The 14,237-nt window shown below is 39.1% G+C and overlaps 1 long non-coding RNA gene across 1 annotated transcript in view; it reads left to right on the plus strand.

Annotated features, from left to right (window-relative positions):
• Nucleotides 1-14,237, plus strand: part of LOC114888148 — a 286,180-nt gene that overhangs the window by 239,012 nt on the left and 32,931 nt on the right. The window lies entirely within an intron of this gene.

Below are 14,237 nucleotides of genomic sequence, written 5' to 3' on the forward strand. Positions count from 1 at the left end.
GCCCGTGAGCCATGGCCGCTGAGCCTGCGCGTCCGGAGCCTGTGCTCCGCAGTGGGAGAGGCCACAACAGTGAGAGGCCCGTGTACCGCAAAAAAAAAAAAATCCCAGAATCCAAATTTCAACAAATTACAGAGTCAAATTTTTTATCTTAAAACAGTCAAATTAATATTCATTATCAATAAAATTAATACTCAAACTGATATCAAAGCCATATTCATGGAAATGTTTTAATGGATGGTAACATATGCACTATTTGTTTTGTTATTTTAATTAATGGTTACTGGTATACATTTTAAATTAATCATTCCCTACCTTGTATATTGAAAGAGGACAGTGAATTTAGTTGAACTCTGCCGTTTCAGGACTTGATCATTTAAGGTAATGTTAGTTTGAGATCTGATATTTAGCTTGCTTGGTAAAAATCTTACCAAGTTTACAGCTCCAGGAGAAAGTTACTCCTGGAGCTGTAAACTTATAGTGCAAACAGAGTGTCAGGAGAAACAGTTAAAATGCTTACTTTGTTCCCTCATTTCCTTGTCAGAGCAACCCTATAAGATAGGCATTATTACCCACCATAAACTCCTTTTACAGTTGAGACAAGGGGGTGGAAGAGAGTTTGAGAAACTTAAGATCACACAGGTACTGTTTGGCTCAGCTGGAAAGTCAACCCAAGTTTTTCTGACTCCACAGCCTGTGCCATTTTCTTTGCCAAGGTGCATCCAACAACCATTCATCAGCTTATTTATTAATTAATTCACTTACTCATTAAGCATTTACTGAGTCCTTATAACACATGGACCAGACAGGCTCTGGCAGTACCAAAATGACCCTAGCCTGGGGGCAGGAGATGATCACTGAACAATGTGGCCAAATCTGTCACTGAGCTCTGTACACAAAGTAACCACAAAAGACACACTTATTTGCTAATAATGAATTTTACTTATTGCTCTACCAAAGTCATATTGTTGGCATTCTTTGAGTTGCTTTGTGTAATTCAAATAGTAGAACTAACTTCGTTTCTTTAATAGCTTTCAATAGTTCAGATTATACTATTTAAGGCTGGCCACTCACCAAGTAGCCCAACATTAGTTAGGTTTTACCTTATATACCTTGTTGATTTCTGAGAGAGGGATACTGTAAAAGATACAGCAAACAAGGCTGACATTTCATCCAAAGGATGACTTAGGTTCTGAGTATGAGTCAAGAAACTTTTTGTGTCCTCCAGGAAACTAGAAAGCCATACCCTTGCTGCATCAGTATTTCACCATATGCATTATGCTTGCAAACACTGTTCTTTGAAATCCCTTAAGTAAGATATAACTTTAAAAGTGAATATTTTTTTTATTTTCTTCAGTTTTATGTTTTTTCTAGAAATATTTACTGAGCTTTTTCTAGCTTTCTGGTACTGCTTTCAAATACATTGGTATATGCAAAGAGTAACATTTATTTGAAAAAAGCCTGTTTTCACTCATTATAACACGTCATTTCACTACCTATAAATTGGAGATAAGAGTTATACTGAATATTTAGGGATGTAAATGAGATAAACTTAGATAATATATGCAAAATTATTTGGGAAACTCTATCAGGTAAATATAGTAGCTCTTGTAAAAGTAAACTTATGTGCTCCAAAGTATGTAGTTCATAAATTGCAAAGTATGTGGTGTGGTTTAGGTGGACTAAAGGATTTTGTTTTTGAAACGAATTCTAATTGATTAAACATCTTAGTGGTGCGAAAGACTTCCTCTAAAACTTTTGTTTTATGGGTTTAGGCATTGAAATTTCTCATAGCAGGACACACTTGCCCTTCCTTTATAAAGCACATCTATTTTAATGGACTTCCGTTTTATGTAATACCTCTGTTTCAATACAACTAGAAGCCAGTTTGATCCTTGTATTTTTGTTTTTTCTAGAAGTCCAGTGTTTCTCAGATCACAACAAAAACAAGTGAAAGCTTTTAGCACAACCAGATTCAAAGTCTGAAACCTTTTTTTAAAAATTTATTTATTAATTTTTTTAATTTTTGGCTGCATTGGGTCTTTGTTGCTGCGCATGGGCTTTCTCTAGTTGTGGCGAGTAGTCGCTACCCTTCATTGCAGTGCACAGGCTTCTCATTGTGTTGGCTTCTCTTGTTGCGGAGCATGGGCTCTAGGCACATGGGCTTCAGCAGTTGTGGCACCTGGGCTCAGTAGTTGTGGCTCACGGGCTCTAGAGCGCAGGCTCAGTAGTTGTGGCGCACGGGCTTAGTTGTTCCGCAGCAAGCATGTGGGATCTTCTGGGACCAGGGCTTGAACCTGTGTCCCCTGAATTTGCAGGTGGATTCTTAACCACTGCACCACCAGGGAAGTCCCTGAAAGCTTTTTAAAATCAGGGTTTTAACTTTCCACAAAGCTAGACCCCTGGCTGTGAGAATAACACTGATCAACAGTGTTGTCATAGTCCCAGATCTGTCATACTGTACTTAAATGCTGTTACAATTTGCTACAGAAAGTGCATCAGAATCAAATGATTAAATTTGAGCTTTGCCTGCTGTGAAAGTTTCAAACAACCTCACAAAAGGAGATGGGCTTGTGCTGTCAGCCCCTACAGTGCAGCATGAAGGTGCTGAAGGAGTGGGTAATTAATGATCTTGGAGAGGTTGGAGGGCTGAGTGAAAAATGGTTGAGGGTGGGGCTGCCCCTCTGGCTGGAGCTGGCTGGTGTTAGTGAAAGTTACTCCTGGAGCTGTGTATTGCCTCTGGGAGCATGTAAATACTTCTTCCTAATTCAAGTTACTATTTCCAAAGTCTATAAAAGGAGAGTCAATTTTGTGGGCTGCCTGAAAAAAAGAAAGCAAAATACCCAGTGGGCAACTGGTATTATAAAATTACCACACAGAATGCATTTAAGAATGAGTAGAGGGCAGGGGAGACTTATTCTATTTCCAGATAAATGGCAGAGTCTGGCAATAAAATTTCATTGCTCATGAAGTTAGAGTGCCTCCTGTAACAGTTCTAAGAGAAGCTTAGAATGCCCCGGATGAATTCTCTAAACCATAGCCACCAACCGTGAGAATACATTGGGGGCAGGCATTGATGGAAAGCAGGAAGAGAAATACTGGGAACTCAGGTTTGAGGATCAGCTGTATCACTCACCCTGCAATGGTTAACTCTGATTTCAAAACTTTTTTGAGATTTTAATTTTGTCATCATATTATTTTTTGAGTTCAAAGACCTTTTTTTTTTTTCTCTCAATGTTCTTAGCTGTATAGTTTTTTGGGTTTTTTTTTTGCGGTACGCGGGCCTCTCACTGTCGTGGCCTCTCCCGTTGCGGAGCACAGGCTCCAGACGCGCAGGCTCCAGCAGCCATGGCTCACGGGCCCAGCCGCTCCGCGGCACGTGGGATCCTCCCGGACCGGGGGATGAACCCGCGTCCCCTGCATCGGCAGGTGGACTCTCAACCACTGTGCCACCAGGGAAGCCCCTAGTCTTGTGTTTTTAATTTGTGGATTAAGTATACTACTATCTTACTTCCCTGAGGGTTTCAATTACAGTTTATTCAGAGTTCCTCTCTGCTTACTGCAATATTTTTATTTTTCCTGAGTTATTTTTTAGTTTTTGGATATCTTAACTTCTCTCTTTCATGTTGGAAACTTTCCTCAAATGACTAATGATTCTTGACTTCCACTCATTTTTAAGAATGAGGCAAAAAAATTTGGTCAATCACTATGTATAAATGGGAAGTGTTTATCAATGGGTGACTTCTCTATTGATGGACCCCACCTGTCAGTACATGCAAGTCTTTTCTTTTGGTTTGGTCATTTTCCTATCTGAAAGTTATAAGCCTTTCTATCTGCATTCTGGAGGAAATGAGGAGGGCTCTCACCATTTACTTAATGCCCATATTTACAATGTAACACACAGACCCTCAGTTCTGCCTATGCTTTGAGCTCAGAATCTCTCTGGTTCACTCTTTTTAGAGAGTAAGACCTCCGTCTTCTGTTGGGGTGGGAGAGACTTCTGGGGTTCTAAATGCATTTTGTGCAGATTTTCAATTTATCCTCTTGTTTTTATAGCCCATCTGTACTCTCACTCCCATATAATAGGCTGCCTCAATTCCTGAGGTTTTCTGTGGATCAGCCTGGCTTCTTCCCGCTGCTGGTGGTGCGTCACTTTTCTCAGCTCTATGTCATCAATTACCTCTTATCCACCAGCTTTCTAGTTTCCAAAGTTGTTTTGCTGTTGTCTTTTTTCTTGTTCTCTTCTTCTTTGTGAGTTTATGCTCTTAAAAAAAGAATCTCTCTACTGTCATCCAGTGTGGTTTTCGGAAGGAAGTGATAAACACCATGTGTAAGTGGTCTCAGTGTTTGTTTTCAATATTGCTTTAAAAAATCTGGAACTAGTTTCCCCTGAGGGCAAGCCTATTAAAAACAGAGCACTGTGGGATATTTCAAAATGGTTCCTTTTCTCCTTCCCTCTGCTGGAAGCATGAGAGGGTTTTTCTCTGATGTTTTATGAGGGAATCTGGTCGGGTTCCTGGAGGTAAATACCCCTATGACTGGGTTTCGATGGAGATTTTTAACTCTCAGGCTTGTCCGTGCTGAGCCACCATCAGTTCATCAATTACAGTTCCCAGCTTCCTGCCCTGCACTTGATTCCCAAAGGTAGGGTGGAGAAATTTAAACTGTTCGAGAGAATCCAACTGGCCTCATCCAACTGGCCTCCATGAGCACTTGTCAAAGAACTTGGAACTTCCACAGTGAGCATCATGTGGAAGGTGTCAGGAGGGAGAAGATGGCTGTTGCCAATCATCAAAGTGGATTCTGTTGGAAAACACTACTGAGCTCAAAAATCACCAGGCCTTGATAAGAAAAGATACAGAGTTTCTCCCCAAATTTTCACTAACCTCGCTGTAATCTAACAGTAGTTGCACCTAAACTGCCTAACCAAAAAGGAAAAAAACATGCACGGAACCATTTGAAACACATACAGTTTTCCATCAAATTCCAACATGCTGGGAATGTTTACAGTCACTCTGTATTGGGTAGAGTACACTCTGGTAGAAGTTTAAGGACTGGGGGCAAGATATTTTTGGCAAAGACAGTCTGTTTCTCTGAGACTTGTTCTCTAGTTTTCCTCAGGAACTTGGGTGTAGCAGGAAAGGAATCTTAGAACTGCTGGGGTTGCAGAGTAAGAATGAAAGCATAGGAAATAGTACAAATATCTGTTCTAGCCAGCTAATTATCATAAATATTTTTAAAAACAAAAATAATCTACCATTGGACTCTGGGAGGTCTCATGCCAAGGAGTACTTCCCAGAACTTCTGCTGTCAGTGTCCTTGTCCTCGTGGTGAGCCACAGCCACTCCCTGCCTTTCCAGGAGACTCTCCAACACAAGCAGCCGTGTGGCTGACAGGGTCTTAGTGCTCCGGTCTGGTGTCAGGCGAGCCTCTGAGGTGGGAGAGCCGAGTTCAGGACATTGGACCACCAGAGACCTCCCAGGGCCACGTAATATCAATCTGTGAAAGCTCTCCCAGAGATCTCCATCTCAATGCTAAGACCCAGGTCCACCCAACCGCCAACAAGCTCCAGTGCTGGACACCCAATGCCAAACAACTAGCAAGACAGGAACACAACCCCACCCATTAGCAGAGAGGCTGCCTAAAATCATACTAAGTTCACAGACACCCCAAAACACACCACCAGACGCAGCCCTGCCCATTAGAAAGACAAGATCCAGTGCACCCACCAGAACACAGCACCAGTCCCCTCCACCAGGAAGCCTACACAAGCCACTGAACCAACCTTACCCACAGGGAGAAGACACCAAAAACAATGGGAACTATGAACCTGAAGCCTGAGGAAAGGAGACCTCAAACACAGTAAGTTAAGAAAAATGAGAAGACAGAGAAATATGCAGGAGATGAAGGAGGAAGGTAAAAACCCAACAGACCAAACAAATGAAGAAGAAAAAGGCAGTCTACCTGAAAAAGAATTCAGAGTAATGATAGTAAATGTGATCCAAAATCTTGGAAATAGAATGGAGAAAATACAAGAAACGTTTAAACAAGGGCCTAGAAGAACTAAAGAGCAAACAAACAATGAAGAACAGCACAATAAATGAAATTTAAAATTCTCTAGAAGAAATCAATAGCAGAATAACTGAGGCAGAAGAGCAGACAAGTGACCTGGAAGATAAAATAGTGGAAATAACTACCACAGAGCAGAATTTAAAAAAAGAGTGAAAAGAATTGAGGACAGTCTCAGAGACCTCTGGGACAACATTAAATGCACCAACATTTGAATTATAGGGGTCCAAGAAGAAGAAGAGAAGAAGGATGGGTCTGAGAAAATATTTGAAGAGATTATAGTTGAATTTCTCTAACATGGGAAAGGAAATAGTCAATCAAGTCCAGGAAGCTCAGAGAGACCCATACAGGATAAATCCAAGGAGAAACATGCCAAGACAAATATTAATTAAACTATCAAAAATTAACTACAAAGAAAAAATATTAAAAGCAGCACGGGAAAAGCAACAAATAACATACAACATAACCCCATAAGGTTAACAGCTGATCTTTCAGCAGAAACTCTGCAAGCCAGAAAGGAGTGGCAGGACATATTTAAAGTGCTGGAAGGGAAAAACCTACAACCAAGATTACTTTACAGAGCAAGGATCTCACTCAGATTCGAAGGAGAAATTAAAACCTTTACAGACAAGCAAAAGTTAAGAGAAGTCAGCACCACAAAACCAGCTTTACAACAAATGCTAAAGGAAATTCTCTGGGCAGGAAACACAAGAGAAGGAAAAGACCAACAAAAACAAACCCAAAACAATTAAGAAAATGGTAATAGGAACATACATATCGATAATTACCTTAAGTGTAAATGGATTAAATGCTCCAAGCAAAAGACATATACTGGCTGAATGGATACCAAAAGAAGACCCATATATATGCTGCCTACAAGAGACCCACTTCAGACCTAGGGACACATACAGACTGAAAGTGAGGGGATGGAAAAAGATATTCCATGCAAATGGAAATCAAAAGAAAGCTGGAGTAGCAATTCTCATATCAAACAAAATAGACTTTAAAATAAAGACTATTACAAGAGACAAAGAAGGACACTACACAACGATCAAGGGATCAATCCAAGAAGAAGATGTAGCAATTGTAAATATTTAGGCATCCAACATAGGAGCACCTCAATACATAAGGCAAATGCTAACGGCCATAAAAGGGGAAATTGACAGTAACACAATCATAGTAGGGGACTTTAACACCCCACTTTCACCAATGGACAGGTCATCCAAAATGAAAATAAATAAGCTTTAAATGATACATTAAACAAGACGGACTTAATTGATATTAATAGGACATTCCATCCAAAAACAACAGAATACACTTTGTTCTCAAGTGCTCATGGAACATTTGCCAGGATAGATCATATCTTGGGTCACAAATCAAGCCTTTGTAAATTTAAGAAAATTGAGATCGTATCAAGTATCTTTTCCAACCACAACGCTGAGACTAGATATCAATTACAGGAAAAAAACTAAAAAATACAAACACGTGGAGGCTAAACAATACACTACTAAATAGCCAAGAGATCACTGAAGAAATCAAAGAGGAAATCAAAAAACATCTATAAACAAATGACAATGAAAACACAATGACCCAAAACCTATGGGATACAGCAAAAGCAGTTCTAAGAGGGAAGTTTATAGCAAAACAATCCTACCTCAAGAAACAAGAAATATCTCAAATAAAGAACCTAACCTTACACCTAAAGCGATTACAGAAAGAAAAGCAAAAAACACCCAAAGTTAGCAGAAGTTAGCAAAAGGAAAGAAAGGAGAAGTTAGCAGAAGGAAAGAAATCATAAAGATCAGATCAGAAATAAATGAAAAAGAAATGAAGGAAACAATAGTAAATATCAATAAAACTAAAACCTGGTTCTTTGAGAAGATAAGCAAAATGGATCAACCATTAGCCAGACTCATCAATAAAAAAAGGGAGAAGACTCAAATCAACAGAATTAAAAATGAAAAAGGAGAGGTAACAACTGATACTGCAGAAATACAAAGGATCATGAGAGATTACTACAGGCAACTATATGCCAATAAAATGGACAACCTGGAAGAAATGGACAAATTCTTAGAAAAGCACAACCTTCCAAGACTGAACCAGGAAGAAATAGAAAATATAATTAGACCAATCACAAACACTAAAATTGAAACTGTGACTACAAATCTTCCAACAAACAAAAGCCCAGGACCAGATAGCTTTACAGGTGAATTCTATCAAACAGTTAGAGAAGAGCTAACACCTATCCTTCTCAAACTCTTCCAAAATATAGCAGAGGGAGGAACACTCCCAAACTCATTCTATGAGGCCACCATCACCCTGATACCAAAACCAGACAAACATGTCACAAAGAAAAGGAGACTACAGGCCGATATCTCTGATGAACATAGATGCAAGTATCCTCAACAAAATACTAGCAAACAGAATCCAACAGGACATTAAAGGTTCATACACCATGATCAAGTGGGATTTATTCTAGGAATGCAAGGATTCTTCAATATACACAAATCAGTCAATGTGATACACCATTTTAACAAATTGAAGGATAAAAACCATATGGTCATCTCAATAGACCCAGAAAAAGGTTTTGACATAATTCAACACCCATTTATGATAAAAGCTCTCCAGAAAGTAGGCATAGAGGGAATTCACCTCAACATAATACAGGCCATATATGACAGACCCACAGCTAACATCGTTCTCAGTGGTGAAAGGCTGAAACCATTTCCTCTAAAATCAGAAACAAGACAAGGATGCTCACTCTCACCACTATTATTCAGTATAGTTTTGGAAGTTTTAGCCACAGCAATCAGGAAGAATTAGAAGTAAAAGGAATCCAAATCGGAAAAGAAGAAGTAAAGCTGTCACTGTTTGCAGATTCTCTATGATACTATACGTAGAGAATCCTAGAGATGCTACCAGAAAACTACTAGAGCTAATCAATGAATTTGGTAAAGTAGCAGGGTAAAAAATTAATGCACAGACATCTCTTGCATTCCTATACACTAGTGATGAAAAATCTGAAAGAGAAATTGAGGAAACACTCCCATTTACCACTGTAACAAAAAGAATGAAATACCTAGGAATAAACCTACCTAAGTAGACAAAAGACCTGTATGCAGAAAACTATAAGACACTGATGAAAGAAATTGAAGATGATGCAAACAGATGGAGAGATATACCATGTTCTTGGATTGGAAGAATAAACATTGTGAAAATCACTGTACTACCCAAAGTAATCTACTGATTCAGTGCAATCCCTATCAAATTACCAATGGCATTTTTCACAGAAGTAGAACAAGAAATTTCACAATTTGTATGGAAACACAAAAGACCTCGAATAGCCAAAACAATCTTGAGAAAGAAAAACAGAGCTGGAGGAATCAGGCTCCCTGACTTCAGACTATACTAAAAAGCTACAGTAATAAAGACAGCATGGTACTGGCACAAAAACAGAAGTATAGATGAATGGAACAGGACAGAAAGCCCAGAGATAAACCCACACACAAATGGTCAAATTATCTTTGATAAAGGAGGCAAGAATATACAATGGAGAAAAGACAGCCTCTTCCATGAGTGGTGCTGGGAAAACTGGACAGCTACATGTAAACGAATGAAATTAGAACACTCCCTAACACCATACACAAAAATAAACTCAAAATGGATTAAAGACCTAAATGTAAGGCCAGACAGTATAAAACTCTTAGAAGGAAACATAGGCAGAACACTCTATGACATAAATCACAGCCAGATCCTTTTTGACCCACCTCCTAGAGAAATGGAAATAAAAACAAAAATAAACAAATGAGACCTAATGAAACTTAAAAGCTTTTGCACAGCAAAGGAAACCATAAGTAAGACAAAAAGACAACCCTCAGAATGGGAGAAAATATTTGCAAATGAAGCAACTGACAAAGGGTTAATCTCCAAAATATACAAGCAGTGCATGCAGCTCAATATCAAAAAAACAAACAACCAAATCCAAAAATGAGCAGAAGATCTAAATAGACATTTCTCCAGAGAAGATGTACAGATTGCCAACAAACACATGAAAGAATGCTCAACATCACTAATCATTAGAGAAATGCAAATCAAAACTACAATGTGGTATCACCTCACACTGATCAGAATGGCCATCATCAAAAAATCTACAAACAGTAAATGCTGGAGAGGGTGTGGACCAAAGGGAACCCTCTTTCAGTGTTGGTGGGGAAGTAAATTGATACAGCCACTATGCAGAACAATATGGAGCTACCTTAAAAAACTAAAAATAGAACTACCATATGACCCAGCAATCCCACTACTGGGCATATACCCCGAGAAAACGATAATTCAAAAAGAGACATGTACCACAATGTTCATTGCAGCACTGTTTACAATAGCCAGGACATGGAAGCAACCTAAGTGTCCATCGACAGATGAATGGATAAAGAAGATGTGGTGGCACATATATACAATGGAATATTACTCAGCCATAAAAAGAAATGAAATTGAGTTATTTGTTGTGAGGTTGATGGCCCTAGTGTCTGTCATACAGAGTGAAGTAAGTCAGAAAGAGAATAACAAATACCATATGCTAACACATATGTATGGAATTTAAAAAAAAATGCTTCTGAACAACCTAGAGGCAGGACAGGAAGAAAGACGCAGATGTAGAGAAGGGACTTGAGGACATGGGGATGGGGAAGGGTAAGCTGGGACAAAGTGAGAGAGTGGCATTGACATATATACTCTACCAACTGTAAAATAGATAGCTAGTGGGAAGCAGCCGCATAGCACAGGGAAATCAGCTCGGTACTTTGTGACCACCTAGAAGGGTGGGATAGGGAGGGTGGGATAGGGAGGGTGGGAGGGAGACGCAAGAGGGTGGGGATATGGGGATATATGTATACGTATAGCTGATTCACTTTGTTATACAGCAGAAACTAACACAACATTGTAAAGCAATTTTACTACAATAAAGATGTTAAAAAAATATCTGGCTGTAAAAGTAACGTGTGTTATTTTAGACAATTTTTTAAATTATAAAGTGTAATAAAAATAATCCAGAATCCTACTTTCTGTGGGTAATTAACATTTCTTGAAGTCATTATTTTCGAGAATTATTTTGTACATAGTTGAGACCATTTTGTGGTATAATGTTATATCTTTTATTTTTACTCAACACTATAGGAATTTTCCGTGTTATTATCCAATTTGTTAACATTATTTTTATAAGTTCCATTATATTGATTTCAATATACCACAGTTTAAGTAGCCATATATCTATAACTGAGCAATTGGGATGTTTCCCGTTTTATAACATTTTTTAAAAATGGGGAATGAAAATCTGTAAATAAAGTCTTTTCTGTATTTGGAAATATTTTTAAGGACTAAATTCCAGGAAGTGAAATGTTATTAAGGCCATTAACATATTAAAGCAGGCATTACATATTTTTAGCGTTTAGTAGAAATTAAATCAGTAGAGCAGTGACCTGGCTATTCACAATTATCTGATATTCTCTTGTCTCCTACCATGTCATGAAGAAGCCAAAGGGTGGCTCCTAGCTATGTCTGGCTTTGCCTCAATCCCCATCCTCACTGCAAGATCCACCTCTGATATTTGTAGGGCCTTGGGTTAAAGAATGAATGCAAGCTCTCAACCCATAGACTCCCACCTTCACCTCCCACATGCGACTGTGTCTTCGAATGCATGTGTGTAGGTGTTCCAGCTTCTTCATCCAAGTAAATCCACACCTTAAATAGCTTCATCTTGGGCATTTCTTGGGACTAGGGGTGTCTATACTGGCAGTGCAGCCCATGTTCAGGAGGAAAGACTTGGGGTCTCTTTGGGCAGGAAATATTAAGATTTCAGATGCCCAGAATGTGGTCTAGAATGTGAAGGGGAGGGCGTGAGCTCTCCATAGGCCCTTCTCCTTGACCCATAAACTCCTTGCCTTGTGAGGAAGGATGCAGTCATTGTGAGGCCCCCAAAGTGCAGGACCCATGGCAGGGGCCCTGGTAACCTGGGTCTAAGGGCAGTGTTACTGACAGCCTATGGCTCACCATACTCCAGGAACAGTTCCTTCTAAACATGACCTGATTTAGCAAGGGATGAAGGCGGGGTGGGGGTCACTAGGGAGTGGCGAGGGTGGTAGAGATATGGGAGAAAAAGGGATAAAGTGTAGTATCTTGTTCATTTTTTCCAAAGAAGCAAAGATCGACTGATAATCTAACTCTACTACATGTAGTTCTCTTCTTTGTGAGTGAAAAATAGATTCCACCAAATATAATACTATAGTGGGTCGAATAATAATGAATCAGAGATATTAAGTCTCAAACCCTTGGAACTTGTAAATGGTACCTTAAATGGTAAAAGGGTCTTTGTAGATGCAATTTAATTAAGGATCTTGACATGAGGAGATTACCCTGAATTATCTGAGTGGTCCCTAAATGCCATCACAAATATCCTTATGAGAGAGGCGAAGGGAGATAATACAGACAGAGGAGAAGGTTATGTGGAGACACAGTAGAGAGAGCTGTGTCTATGAGCCAAGGACTGCCAAGAGCCACCAGAAGCTGGAAGAGCCAAGAAAAGGATTCTCCCCTAGAGCCTGCAGAGAGAGTGCGATGCTGCTGACGCCTTGGTTTTGGACTTCTGTCTCCAGAACCATGAGGAAATAAATTTCTCCTGTTTTAAGTCACACAGTTTGTGGTAATCTGTCATAGCAATCATGGGAAACTAATATAAGCACTATTAAATGAAAATTACCCTTATCGCTTTCCTTTCAATCCCTAACACATGGGTTTCAAGATATAGAAAACAAAATTATTAGATCATGTTTTGTCTGGTCAAGGATTTTCACAAAACACCAGTTAACATTTTCATAGTCTGGAGAAGCTGACATTCAGGACAAAGACATGTTATACATAATTCCTGGGATTGTTGCATATTACCAGAGATTAGTCCCCCCAGTTCTACTCCCCTAAGCAACACAATATATTTGGCTCAACTCTCAGCTGTACCACTTATTAGATGTGTGAACTTAGGCATGTTACCTAACCTCTTACCTCGCAACACTGGAGATAAACTTGTCCTAGTACCATCTTCAGAGACAATTCAAAGGAACCTTGTGATCTCCATGAAGATCTCTCCTCATAAAGTCTGAGTTTCATGTATGTATTCCTTTATTGCAGTTTGATAAATCTCTGGGCATTCAGAGATTATAGTGTGGAGAGTGTATGTTTTTCAAAATTTGGATAATTTGGTTCATATAAAAATTTGAATGGTTTAACAGCACTCTTTAAAGCCAAAGGGATGAATGTCTAATGGTAGAAGTTTATACATTATGACTGGCTCATAATGGTGATTTTTTAGTCAGAATTGCATTTTATGTGTAAATTTCAGGAATAATCTATTGATAAATCAACCATTTTATATCAGTATTTCTTTCTATCTCATTAGCACAATAGGGCAAAAGGAGTGCAGTTATAAAAATAATGAAAAAGTAGGATTCATCTCCTTACGTTATTATTGCAGTCTAGAAGGGTTTACACTTAGACCAAGGCTTATTTCCCTTTATGTGGGAAAGAAATCAATTGAAACCCGCAATGGATAAACAACCCCTGTTATAGATCTTAAAGAGTGGAGTTGTGAACAATTTCCATGAAGAGCAGCAGACCATCCCTAACTTGTCACACTGAATTGAAGCCAACATTCACAGCTGCTCTTTCTCCTCGACTTTGCAGAAGCAGCTTATCCGAGGAATTAGTCTCACTCTGTATTTCTTTTGGGGGCTGTGCTCCTTTTGACTTAGTCTGGAATTAAAATATTCATTACTAAATGCTCACTTTTAAATTTAATCTTTTAAAAGCATTTTATTCCTCCTTTTGGAGGATCTGTAGGTGGTGAGGTTGGGTTGGAAAATGATTGCAGTGATAATAGCTGTCACTGCTGTAGGAATAGCGTGTGATTATGAGATGAATTCTCTGATGTGTGGACCAGATGTGTTCTTGGTGGGAGATATAACAGCTCATTTTATTTGTTTCATTGTTGTTCCTGGTGGGAGACATAACAGCTGATTTTGTTTCATTAGTGTTCTATGGCAGGGGAGGGAAGGGGGGTGATTCCAAAATGGAAGACGTTGAGAAGCTAGAACTTGGTGATAGAGTGGCTGGTCAGTTCAAGAAGG

This window comes from Monodon monoceros, unplaced genomic scaffold, assembly GCF_005190385.1.
Source record: "Monodon monoceros isolate NGI ecotype Baffin Bay Population unplaced genomic scaffold, NGI_Narwhal_1 Super_Scaffold_8, whole genome shotgun sequence".
Classification (NCBI taxonomy): domain Eukaryota; kingdom Metazoa; phylum Chordata; class Mammalia; order Artiodactyla; family Monodontidae; genus Monodon; species Monodon monoceros.